The sequence below is a fragment of the Mastigoproctus giganteus genome, chromosome 9 (assembly GCF_048544385.1).
Source record: "Mastigoproctus giganteus isolate SK-2022 chromosome 9, ASM4854438v1, whole genome shotgun sequence".
Classification (NCBI taxonomy): domain Eukaryota; kingdom Metazoa; phylum Arthropoda; class Arachnida; order Uropygi; family Thelyphonidae; genus Mastigoproctus; species Mastigoproctus giganteus.
This window is the reverse complement of record NC_143583.1, coordinates 52,716,288-52,729,791: the sequence shown is the minus strand read 5'-3', so window position 1 is coordinate 52,729,791 and position 13,504 is coordinate 52,716,288. Positions and strand designations below refer to the sequence as shown.

The window sequence follows — 13,504 nt, the reverse complement described above, 5'->3', positions numbered from 1 at the left end:
AAAATAAAAATAAAAAATATATATAAAAAATAAAAATAAAATAAATAAAAAATAAAAATTAAAAGAAGGGTAAGGGGTGACAGCCTGAAGAGTTAGAGTTACTGTAAGGAAAAAAATAACCTGTGCAAAAGGAAAGTGTCATCTGTCAGAAGAGCTAGGAATGAGATGGGATAGGTAAAGTGAAAAGTGGGAAGGGGTGGAAGGAAGAGAATGATTGTGAAGTCCGGTGCCCCACAAAGTCAGGTCGCCTAGTGGCATGATCTCGCATTTGTGAAAGCCAATCGTAACTGTGAAATAGTGTCCAGAGGAATTTTATGGTGCTTGTTGTAGACGCATCAGCAATTTAGGCCATATTGCTCCATAATAATATGCCTGTAAATTGCAAATGTTTTGTGGCCGATTTGTTGTTTGCTAGATGAAAAACCCAAGTTTCAGGGAGAAAAATCCATGATACTCTCCTCTGAGACTGACGACCTAAGCCACGTTGTGAACGAAACCTATAAAAATTCCCAGCGTCATTGGCGGGATTCGAATCAACAGCTGATTGTCGCCATCAATTCTCTATCTGCCTCGTCAATCACTGGTGATGATGGAGTTCCCCAATTCATGCTCAAATGCCTAAGTCCGTACATTATTCAGCCACTTTTAATTATCTTCAACCAGTTACTCTCGAACCAGATTTTCCCACAGCAATGGAAAAACTATCTCATCAAACCTTTAGCCAAAGTTCAGTCGCCATCGAAACCTAAACACTTCTGACCCATCTCCAACTCCTCCAGCCTGCTGAAGCTGCTGGAGAAGACCTTACTCCCCATCCTCACCAAGCAGATCTTGCCCAGTAATCCAGCCCAAATTCACTACTCCCTTCCAAACAGATCAACGATCATCAATCTGTTAGCCACCACGAATACTATCTTGTCAGCATTCGAGAAAGGCACGAACTAGCTGTTACTTACTTAGACATTGAGGCTGCATTTGATGCCGTCCAAGTAAACCAACTACTCACTCTCCTGGAATGCCACTTGCAGATCACACGGAACATATAATGCTTTCTCTCCTCTCTTCTGAATAACAGAGTCATAAAGCTTCATATAGGAGATTGCACCCTTATTAGATCCGTCACCGCAGGAGTCCCACAAGGAGGGGTCCTTTCCGGCCTTCTGTTCTCATCTATTATCTTCCCACTGGTTGCACATTCTCAGTGTCTACTAAGCTATGCGGATGATATCAAGATACTCACTCCCATCATTCCTGGTCAAGACCTTGATCTGGTAAAAACAGAAATTAACAACACTCTCACTGCAGTCACATCTTTTCTCTGGCAGTTTGGGCCCAAGATCAATCCTGCTAAGTCCGAATTCATGGTGTATTCATTGAAGCAAACTCCTTCTTCTCTCCAGCCTTCGGTCGGCAACACCCTCATCCCAATTGTGTCCAGCCATCGTGATCTGGGCGTTGTATTCGACTCCCAACTTCGATTCAACGCCCACATATACATGCTCCTCACACGTACTTCAAGACTCTGGTGGATAGCAAAACAGCATCTCCTTCATATCAGAGATAAAAAGACAACCGTAAGGTACATAAGAACAATTATCTTTCCACCTTTACTCTATGCTGCTGAAATTTGGGCGTCAGCGGCATAAAGAAACCACTCTTTGCCACAGAATTCTGGCTCCTAAAGTGGGCCAACAGGAAGCACAACCTTCTACCTCTGATTCGTACCACGCAGCTTGCCAACTCTCTCGGGATTCCACGGCTTCCCACCTTAGTCGACGACCAACGCCTCCTAGCAACAGTCAAGATGATAACAGGCATAATGGCAACACCTTCATTCTGGGATACCTGTGGCTGGAGGATCCCCCCCCCTACTGCCCTTAGGGCCATTCCCGAGCTCTACTCGCATTCAGCACGACTCCATCTCTCGGACAGGTTCCTCCCTCAGCAGATGTTCAAGCAAACCCAGGCACTTGACGCAGACCTGAACAAATTCGCTGTTGACCGGACTTACCGGAAAAAAATTATGACTAGCAGGACTAATCAGAAATGACTTATGTGTACCTTGCATCTGTTCCTGTCTGATTGAGCTGGTGCTCTTATCTCGATGTTAAGTCAGCTCAATCAAACTTAACTCTCGTAAGGAGTTCTCTCCTTTGTATCAAAATATGTTTTCATTTGTAAACATATTTTTTTTGTAAATAATTGTCCGATTTTCCCGGAAGTTTCGGGAGGCTGTAAAAATGTAAACCCCTGGCTTTTTGGCCGTGAAGGGCATTAAAGGTTCTCTCTCTCTCTCTCTCTCTCTCTCTCTCTCTCGCTCTCTCTCTCTCTCTCTCTCTCTCATTTAATGCTTTGAATGAATTGAGTAAGCTGAATGTTATCGGTGTTCTTCCACTTGCTGAGATTACATACATGAAGGAGCAGAGATTGGGGAAACCCCTGGTGCCGTTTGACACTAAACAAACACATAAAGGAGTATAAATTCAAGCTGAGGAAGGATGGTTGCAGGATAGATGTATGGAAGTTTGCCTTCAACCAGTGGGCGGATTGTTGGAACAGGCTTCTGTCTGTTGTCGTGGAAGTGAATGGGTTGAATAAATTCAAGGGAGAAGTAAACAAATTCTTGGAGGATAGGGATGGATGAACCGTGTTTTTTTTTTTTTTTTTTTTTTCCGGCTGACGCTATATAAGCTTGATTTCTTGCCTTATTTGCCATTACTACTACTATTACTACTCTACTAAGGCCCGAAGGAATCAGTAAAATGAACGAAGGAGGTATATTTTCTCTAGCATAAGAGAGAAAAACTAGGGAGCATAAATATAAAATATTTGTAGTTTGTACTGGTATTTAGGGAAGCAATTGAAGATCATTGGAGTGAAACATTGGAGTTGAAGATCATTGGAGTGAAACTACCTACCACACTGATCAATATTGATAGTTTTGTAAAGTTCAAAGGAGAATTGGATGGGTAGTTTTTGGCAACACGGAAGGTATGAATGACATATTTTTTTGGCAGATGCAGATAAATCCAAATCAGATCTCTCCGCAGGTGCTTAGTCTTGAGACGCTGTAATTTTCAGAGCCTTTCCAGTTAAGAACACCCTTTAGTAGCGATCAGGGAGAGCGCCTCTAGCGACAGTTATGGAAATTCGCTCGGTTAACATAAAATCTTGCACCAGTCTGCTAATTAAATGATCATCCGTCGTACAACTCTATCAGAGCTTTTATCAAATGTCTAGTTGCCAAGCTTTGCAATGTGCACTTTTAAAGACGTTCTTCATATGTACATCAATTAGCAACCTTTACCAAACCCTTCTCTGAACCCTTTCAAGAAGTTCTGTCTTTTTCAAGTGTGACCTTTAGTCCTGAACACAATATTCTAAATGCTGTCTTATCATCGTCTTATACAAACAGATGATGCCATCCTTTTTCATGTTTGCAAAAGTCCTAAATATCATAGACATGACCATTTTCAGCCTGTTTATACTGCAGCACGGAAATTTTAATGTCCCTTCCTTCCACCCCTTCCCACTTTTCACTTTACCTATCCCCTCTCATTCCCACCTCTTCTGACAGATGATACCTTCCTTTTGCACAGGTTATTTTTTTTCCTTACGGTAACTCTAACTCTTCACGCTGTCACCCCTTACTCTTCTTTTAATTTTTATTTATTTTATTTTTATTTTGAGTCTTTTTTTTTATCCGTGACTACTTTTAATTCCGCTCCCACTATCTTGTAATTCCCAGATTTCTGTATCTAGGTACAACTTTATGTTTAGAAGCATTAAATTTCAGTTTCCATTTTATGCCTCTGTATGCAAATAAATAAAATAAAATAAAAGTTGTTGTCTGTGTGAATCATTATGTAGTAGCAAGAGGAGGACGACTTCTTCTTTTTTTTTAACTGGATTTTTCACACTATTATTTCATACTTTAATAGACTAACCTATCAAAGTATCATGAACAGACATGGGAGTTCATAATGTGCATGCTATTTGAACCTCCACTTCCCAGAAAAAACTGCATGGTAAAGCATGCAACTATAAATTTTGCTATTCCTGCCAGATTCCAAGACTACCCACACATGATCTTTAACGACCATGCCAAATCAGCAATCGGACCCTCTTACCCCTCGCTTCCCCTCCCCGTGGCATAACTGACGTTATGGTGTTTTGCTGCTAGAGTGGTGAAACTACCATACCACTGAAATTTGTGGGTTGTGCAGTGGACAGAATCACTGCTGTTCTCACATTGTGTGGAAAAGGTCGGAGAACGATTTCAAAGTTGGGAAATACTTCTTGTCGGTACGGGATGACCGTTTATAGGCTGTTTTTGCTTGATAAAGTTATTCATTCTGGGACGAGTTTCTACATGGTTCCCTCTGAGAATTCCACATTTTCATTTCGTAAAACATGCTAAACGATCATACACGACTTACTGAAACCTTATGGACTTAGTTGGCTTAGCTAAAATTATAAACAGACCAATCGAATGCACACATTGCTCGTTACTTCATCCTTCCTCCTTCTCACACAAATTATGATTTTTTAAATGTACAGTATTTTTTAAGTAATCAGATATTTATAGCAACAAGGCTGCTATTAATATCCGCTTACCATAAAGGCATATCAACAACGCTACAAGATATGAAAATTTCTACGAGGAATGAAATTTTCTTATGGTAATGATAACTGTTCTGTAAGAATTATTTACTTGCGTGAAGTTCCATTCTCTACCGCTAGGATCGTCTTTTCATTCAATGTGTAATGTATGCTACAAGTTGACTGTTGATAGTGGTGGGTGTGCTAAACAGTTGCGTTAAGTACTTGTAATGTTTTCTCAGAAATGAGGTAATATCGAATTTTAAGTGATAAAGAAGATTGCCAACCTAAATTGTACATAATAGCCCTTTACCTGAATCTAACTAGTGACCTTTCTTCTACATATTAGTTTAGGTATGTTTCAAATGTTTTCTTTGAATAAAAGTATGTAAGTGTGCTTACATTTGGTTTTAGGCCTTTAGACAGCTGAGTGCTATTCCAGTAAAGCAGGAGTTTCCAAGTTTTTATGTATTTATTTATTTTTCTGTTCCGCAGTTTATAATATATAACATGTATGTTACCATTATTATTTTGTCAGAGTAAATGCCACTGATCTTTTTTATATATATACTGTATTTTTTTCGTGCTAACCACATAAACAACAGTGTGCGTACCGTCGGTTCGAGACGGCTATAATGATTTTTCGGATATCCCTTTAGGTTTACTGTATCTTTCTGCTATCGTGTTATGTGTAATCAAAATTTTCAATTAGCTAAATCTAATGTTAGTTGTTTTGCAAGTTGCCGTGTTATTGACCCTCGCCTATAGCACAGATTTGCCGTTCTTCCATACCTTGAGGAAAAGGCCGGGGTTCGTATCTTACCAAGGCGAAAGAATTTTTATTGGCATTTTCAATAAAATGTGACTGAGTCGGGCAACAGTTGCTTGTTTTTACCCTCAAGAACTGGCCACAGATACAATTTTCCTATGCAGCACGCTGGCCATAGTTGTTTTTGGTACAAAGTCAACAACCTTAGTAATTCACCCGTTCCTTTGCCAATTTAAATGGGTTGAAAATATAAGTGGAAAATATGGGGTTTGTGTTTTATATCACAAGAAGGCAATTAGGAGATAATTAGGAAAAGCAGTTGTGTGCATACTGCATGTTTTAAAATAGCTTCTGGCTTATGAGGAAAATCTCAGATTTCTTCCAATAATTACCAATTGTGATTATTTTTCAAATTACTCATTTAAAAGTAAGTTTTCACTATAACCAATATTACTTTGCTACTGAGGTGTAGTTTTAATATTTTAACTTGGCTTTATGGATAGTGAAAGTAAACTTCAAGTTTAGTTGCTGAGTGATATTTGTCTCAGTATCTTCAAATGTAGTTCAGCTTTTTTTTTTTTTTTTTTTTGAGTAATGGTACACTTCAAAATGGGTAAGATATTGGCACAACATCAAATATGGTGTTCTACCAATATCTTATCTGTTTCAAATCTATTGAAAATTTATTTTTTGTTTGTTTGTTCCCAGTAAAAAAAAAAAAAAAAAAAAGGGATATCTTGGCAGAAACAGAATACTGCCATTCAGATCCAACCTGTGAAGCATGGCCTCCCTGAATAACATCTTTCCATTTAATGCCATGGAAATATTTAACAGGGTATCCATTGACTGTCAGAAGCTCTGCAAGGACAAAATGTACAGATCTGCCTCTGGCAGATATGCATGCCCTGGTCAAATTGTAGGTGATATAACTTCCAGGATGCTATATTATCCGTTATTTTTGTATTTATGATTATGTATTTATGTGATTAAATGCTGGTTTAGGCCATGTATTGTATCAATTCATTTGAGTACTCTGTACATTAAACTGATTGTAAATAGTATGGCAATATTTATTTATTCGTATCATGTAGCCCCATGTCCTATAGCTGTAAAGGGACATTTCTTTGGAAATAAATTGATATTAATAACAATAATAATAATAATTCAAATGAATTGCATCACTAGAATTTGCTTTTCTGTAAATACAAGGTGTGGCTAAAAAGAAATGAGAAATATTTTTTAAATACAACAATTTCAATGTTTATCCCGTAATTTCCAGTCGTGCTTATGCAGCACTCCATTTGTGAAATCCAGGATCTAAAACAGCAGCAGAAGTCTTCAGAAGATACCACCTTTAATTGCTGCATTGTATTCTGTTGAATGTCTAAAATGGCTTTCTTATGAGGTGGATTTTAATTTTTTGAGAACAGAAAAAAGCCACACAACTCCAGATCTGACAATTAAGGTGGATGCTGCGTTGTTGTGATCTTGTTTTCCATTAAAACTCTCACCGTAACAGAGCAATGACATGGTGCATTGTCGTGATGCAAAAACCATTTGTCCGACCATGAGTTGGGCCATCCCTTTCGAATTTTTTAACAAAGTGTTTATATAATATGAATGTAGCGTGTCTGATTTGGCGGGACAAAATTCATGATGAACAACATCACAACAATCAAAAAAAAAACTGCTAGCATGGACTCTATCTTTGATTGAGACATTCTTGCTTTCTTTAAACAGGAGGGAAGAGGGAGTCTGCCACTGCATGCTTTGACGCTTGTTTTGTGGATCATACTGAAAGGCCCAAGATTCATCTCCTGTTATCACTGAATCCAAGAAGTTGGGAGTTTCAACAATTTTTTCAAAATTTGCAATGCAAACTTCCACATGTTTCTGCTTCTAATCGTCTGTCAGGATGTGTGGAACCATTCGCTCACACACCTTTCTCATGCCCAATTGTTCTGTCAAAATTGTTCCTATTGTTTATTTATCAATGTGTAACTGTTCTGCGATTAGTCAAATTCTCATCTGATGGTCTTGGCACATGATCTCTCGAATTTTTTCCACATTCTCATCTATTGTTGAAGTTGGCTGTCTTCTTCTCGTCATGGGCAACTCCCTGTCTGAACTGTTTGTGCCATTGATACACATGGCCAACTCTTGGTTTTATTAGTGTACATGGTCCATAACATCTTAAAAATTTCTGGACCATTTTTACAGAGTTTCATTAAAAATTTAACAATTCTTTGCTCTAAGTAACATTCACTCATTTTTCTACCAAAAGATTAAAACATTAATTCAATTAAAGAGGCACAGATCAATCAAAACTTAATCATATGATTGCAAAGAAACAAAAACTGATCTGTACAGGAAAAAACAAACTACAGCCATGATATGAATGTTGTTGACATGTGCAGTAGTAAAGTGTTGGTAAGCAATGATTCTCGTTTCATTTTAGCTGCACTTAGTATATATGGAGTATATTTTTAAGTGCATCAAAATATTGAAACATAAATACATGCTAATTTTGATGGAACATGTCATGTAACACCTAAGTATTGCGTGTGGCACACCAGTGTTCTGTGGAACAAAAGTAGAAAATCATTGAACATTGGTATGGTTATTCCAAATTAGACTATTCATAGCATATATTCTTTTTGCATTAATTATCTTCTCATCATTTGTAATTTTATTCTGAATAATTTCAAAATAATTAAAAATTTATAATTTGAAGTAAGATAATGAATCTGATTTTACTACTGTGGAAGAATAAAGGAAATCTGTTGTGAAGTTGGAACTTGTTAAAATTAACTCTGGAAATTTTTGAAAGTTATAATTTTTTAAAAGGAACGTTATTCTCTAGAATAGTGGTCTCCAAAAGTAGGGTGAGACCGCAATAAATCAATATTTATTAATTATGAAAACTTTAGTTTTTCAAAACATAATTGAAAATAAAAATTTATAAATAAATGTTTTTTTAATACTTCAATATGTGGCTTTATTTGATCATGCCGTCTGTTTTGCCCATGTCCGAAACAAAGCAGTCACACGCTCGCTTCGGGCTCGGAGTATATCTTCCATCCTTGTTTAACGTACTGAACAAATGTTGATTAAGCAAACAATCAAACAAATGATTTTATAAATGGATTTTAGTTATGCCTTCCATGTAAATGATTTATAAATAAAAAAATATATTAAACTTATATATTTCATTTTTTATTCTGGGGTGCATGCTAGTCCTTTTAAGTAAAATAAGGGTGCATGACCAAAAAATTTGGAGACCGCTGCTCTAGAATATAAGTAGAAGGTCAGAATTGAAAGGATGCCAGCTGCTTTCTGTTGTGTAATAGGGATTAGGTCAGTCATTTGACCAATAAAAATGCCAGACTGATCCGTATTTTGACCATTCAGAAATTCTCTCCTGAATTGACAATTCATATGTACTCGTTTCATTTTAGTTTAGATCCACGTGATGTCACTAGGATAGTCAATGTTTTTAATTTCCATTTTCAAGGCTATTGATTTTTTGGCATAAGTCTTCTAAACAAGCTCTATTCCTGAGGGCTGTTTGTTTTTTTGCAATTAGGTAGTCAGTTTTCTCTCTGACTGGTCATTGCGGATGACCAGGTTCCAAATTCTCAATTAGTGCTGGTGTCCCCTAAGTTTCATTTCTTTCTCGCACTCTTACTTTTTCTTTACATATTGATGATCTTTTGCTGATTGCAAATTCTGTTCATAATTTTGCCGATGATAGCATGTTGTATTCTACCTTCCAGTTTGAGAAGTTGAAATGTGTGCACAAAACAGCCTCAACTGCTTGAATATCTACAAGTTCCTTAACACTGAGCTAGGTGTGTGAAAATTTGAAATATCAGGAAAAAAAAAAAATTCAGAATTGTTAATTTTTTATGCCACTTTTATTTTCAGTCTTTTCTGAAGACAATTATGAAAAATCAGTGTTCTATATTAAAAACATATGCTTTTAATTATTTTTGAAATAAAAATGCCCTTTAGACTTGTCAGCAAGTAGATGCTAATTTAAAAACTGCATACTTCAACAAAAATCTGCAATTGGATGCCAGCTCATCAGTAACAGGAGCACTCACTGCATGAAACATGTCAACAGTTTGATTCCAGATGTGTCAATATCACAAAGCCAGAGAGCGTTACCGATTGGAAGTGCATGGCAGTAAAGTGTACTTGCTATCAATAACCGTACATGACATTTACTAATCAACATGTGTGTATAATTATGTGTAACTTAATCATAAATTTTTCCTAATTGTGCTGTAATAATTAACAGACATTTTTTAAATTTTTAGTGAAGAATTCAAAGAAAACATTCTCAAAAACTGCTGTTAGGAGTTTTAGCTGTGTGGGTAGATTAGATGTAGCATGAATTACTGAAATCTTATTGGGGTTGGAATCAATTTTGTGCAACTGTTGGGTTAAATTAGCATTAGTATTGGCAACTTAATGCAAGGAAACAAAGCTTATATGGCACCAGTCAAAAAAAAACCCTACTTAATTTGACCGTTCCTTCCAATAATTTATCCCTCCCCTTAAATTTATTCAAATTATCCATCTCCTCAACACAGGTGGAACTTCTATCAATTTTTATCCCAATTTATCCAATAATCTATTTTTATTCCAATAAGTGATTAATCTTTGGTTGAATGCAAAGTACCACACATTTATTATGCAACCAGCCCTTATGAAGAGTGAAAATGCCATCAGCATTTAGATGTAACTCTTTTGAAGCCTTATTCACTTCAATCGGGTCACCATTGGATTTCTAGTTTACAATAACTACGGTTTACTGTAGCCCAGTATTTATTGGTGAGAATATTCTTTTGTGCCCTGAACTATTCATGTTGCTCTTCCCTGTACCTTTTTTGACATATCTGTAACCTTTGTGAAATGTGGTTTCCACACCTGTATATGGTATTCCAGATGTGGCCTAACCGTTGCCTTATGCAATAGGATGATCACTTTTTTTGTTCCTGCTATCAGAGTTCCTGTATATTATTGACAGAGCTCCAATGAGCTGTTCTAGTAGCTTATTTGCACTGCTCAGAGAATTTCATGTTAGACAGTACAACTACCCCTAGACACTTTTCATAACTCCATTACTTTGAGTTTGGTACCACCCAAGTGGTATGCTATTCTGAAATTACTGCTGCCTAAATGCCACTACCTTGCATTTATCATTGTTAAATTTTAATTTTTCAGTCCATATGTTTAGTTCATCTAGATCCTCTTGAAGTAACACACCCTGATTATTGTATTAACTATTGTGCTGACTTTTGTATCATCAGCAGACTTGGATGTAAAACATAGAAATACCTACATCAATATCATTAATAAATATTAAAAATAGTAAGGGATCCAACACCAACCCCTTTATTACCCCAGTTTATGAAGAGCAGTGGCTATTGCTCTGTCTCCTACCACATTACTCCTTTATCCATAGTATTAACTTGCACCAATATGACATTTTTCCATTTTATGCAGTAGTCATACATGTGGTACAGTATTTCAAAGGCTATGCTGAAATCTAAGTGTTTGTCAGAATTATTCTTTAGATCTAGTTCCTTTGTGACAACCTCACAATAGCTAATCAGACTGAGGCAAGATCTTCCTTTAATGAAGGAGGATCATGTTTCATCAAAGTATTCTCTGCAGGTACTTCTTTTGAATCAGAGGATGCTTTCATCATTATAGCTAAAGTTTTAACTGCCTCTTTTGTAGCTTTTTTAAATACAATTGGATGTATTCCATCAAATATTGATAACCTGTTAATTCTCCAGTGGGATTAAAAAAATTGGTTTACTTCAATCCTTCTAAAACAGTCCTGTCTTATTTCCTGCAAAAAAAAAGTCTGCTGCTGCACTTCAGATTTCTAGACAAGATTGCATATCTCTATCAATTACCCTAACTTCTAATATCTCTTGGTAAAAGCACATCACAAATATTGCTTCCTAAAAAACTGGATTATGTTTTTCACTTCCAGCATTGCTTTTCTTTTAAATATCTACTGACTATAGATCTCAGATTTGCAAATTACCATGAATATTGTTCTCACATCTGGACAGTGCCCTCAAAACCTCCCTTGAGCTTCTAGACTTTATTCAAAAAAGGAATTAATTAATGACCCATCTCTTATGAATTCTCTCCACTCTAATGGTAATGTACACTGTCTTAATGTTCAGTTTCTGCTGTATGCTTTTTTATAGCTAGCTCAACTGGTACTGTTTGTCTGAAATGGCATCTGTAATTTCATCAGTCTTGCAAACCATTCTGAATACATTCTTCAACCGTTTAATATCTATTCACTGTCCAACTTCAAACTCTTAGAATCAACTTTCTTTCCTTCATTTATCCTTTCTACTTCTATTCTTTGGAAAACCTTCTTTCACTTATGTTTCAAAAATTACAATATTTAAAAATTTGAGTCTAATGTCAACCTCCAACCTATGGTGTCTTATTGTGTATCTTGTGTTCTAAAAACCTCAAACCTTTGCACAGTACTAAGTATTGTGCATAGGTTGGAGGTTCTAATACCTTTTGTATTTGGAGTTTTTGCTACTCTTGCAGACCATCTGCACTGCTTCATATCTGCCTGCACAATTACCCCCAGGTCATTTTCACTCTGTACCACTGTCAGTGTAGTACCACACAGTTGATATGTTACTCTGGAGTTACTGTTTTCCATATGCAGTACTTTACATTTGTCAATATTAAACTTCAGTTGCCACCTCTCAGCCCATCTGCTCAACTTTTCTGGATCCTGTTGCAGCAGCAGCGTACTGTCATTAGTGTCATTAACAAACCCGGCGATCTTTGTATCGTCTGCAAACTTGGACATTAAGCTTGATATACCATCATCAATATCATTAATGAATACAGAAAACAATGTACCCAACACTGAACCCTGGGGGACTCCACTAATAACATTAGTCCACAAAGAAAAGTGTCCATTGATTACCACTCTGTCTTCTCTCACTCAACCATCCCTTTATCCATAGCAGCAATTGGCCTCCAGTGCCACACTGCTCCAATTTGTGCAGCAGTCTTCCATGTGCAACAGTATCAAAAACCTTTCTAAGATCCAAATATGATATCAAAATTATTCTCTGCAGCCAGTTCCTTTGTGACTACATCAAGTATCTAATCAAATTGGTCAGACAAGACTTCCCTTTAACAAACCCATGCTGTGTTCGAGCTATAACTGAAGTCTTGTCTAGATGATCCTGCAATGCTTCTTTAACCAGTGCCTCCATTAATTTCCCTGGAACAGAAGTTTAACTAGCAGGTCTGTAATTACCTGTCTTCCTTTGATCCTCCTTTGTGGATTGGGGTCATATTTGCATATCTCCAGTCCATGGGTACCTCCCCCGAGTCCAAGGAAGCTGTCATAATTATGACTAAGGGTTTACTTCTTTTGCTGCCTCCTTTAATATAACTGGGTAGATTCCATCTACCCCAGGTGCCTTTCTTTTGTTTATCTTCAACAATTTCTCCTCCACTTTACTCTCAGTTATTACAAGATTTTCTAGCTTACTGCCAGAGTTTAATACACCTCTGGAATTCCCCTCCCTGAATAACTCCTTGTGTGTGAATGTAGATGCAGATTATTCATTTAGTTTGTTAGCTACTTGAGCAGGATCATCAACAGTTGAACCATCAATACCAACTGGACCAATCTGATTCATCCCCTTCCTTCTAGAGTTTACATAAGTAAAGAACTCTTTGCTGTTTTTCTTTGCATCCTTTGCCAGACATTTCTTGTAATGTGCCTTTTCCTGCATGGTATGAAAAGTCTAGTGGCTTCCAAGATTAATTCTTTGAATGCTTCCCATTTTGAATTTGCTGTTGGTAACATCATCAGTTGGTCCCACCGTATAGAATTTAAATACTGTCTCAGACCTCCGTAGTCACCTTTACAAAAGCAAAAACCCTTCCCTTTACACTTGATGGTTGTTACCTCTTTGAGTAAATCCCACTTGAGCACACTTTGATCACTGCCACCTAGTGGTTTCTTTATCTGCACATTCTTGATACATGAAGAATCACTACTGATAATCAGATCAAGAGTATTACTACCTCTAGTTGCCTTCCAAACATGCTGCT

At 36.9% G+C, this 13,504-nt stretch overlaps 1 protein-coding gene across 2 annotated transcripts in view; it reads left to right on the top strand.

The window, feature by feature from the left end:
- The first annotated feature begins 4,775 nt into the window (after positions 1–4,775).
- Positions 4,776–13,504, top strand: part of LOC150080219 (protein lifeguard 2-like) — a 178,329-nt gene continuing 169,600 nt past the window's right edge. The window contains exon 1 of one of the 2 annotated variants that reach the window (XM_090381091.1): positions 4,776–4,851. The gene's annotated coding sequence lies outside the window, so the exon portion shown is untranslated. Of the gene's footprint in view, positions 4,957–13,504 lie in introns of both variants that reach the window. The other variant, XM_090381089.1, reaches the window with a different exon arrangement.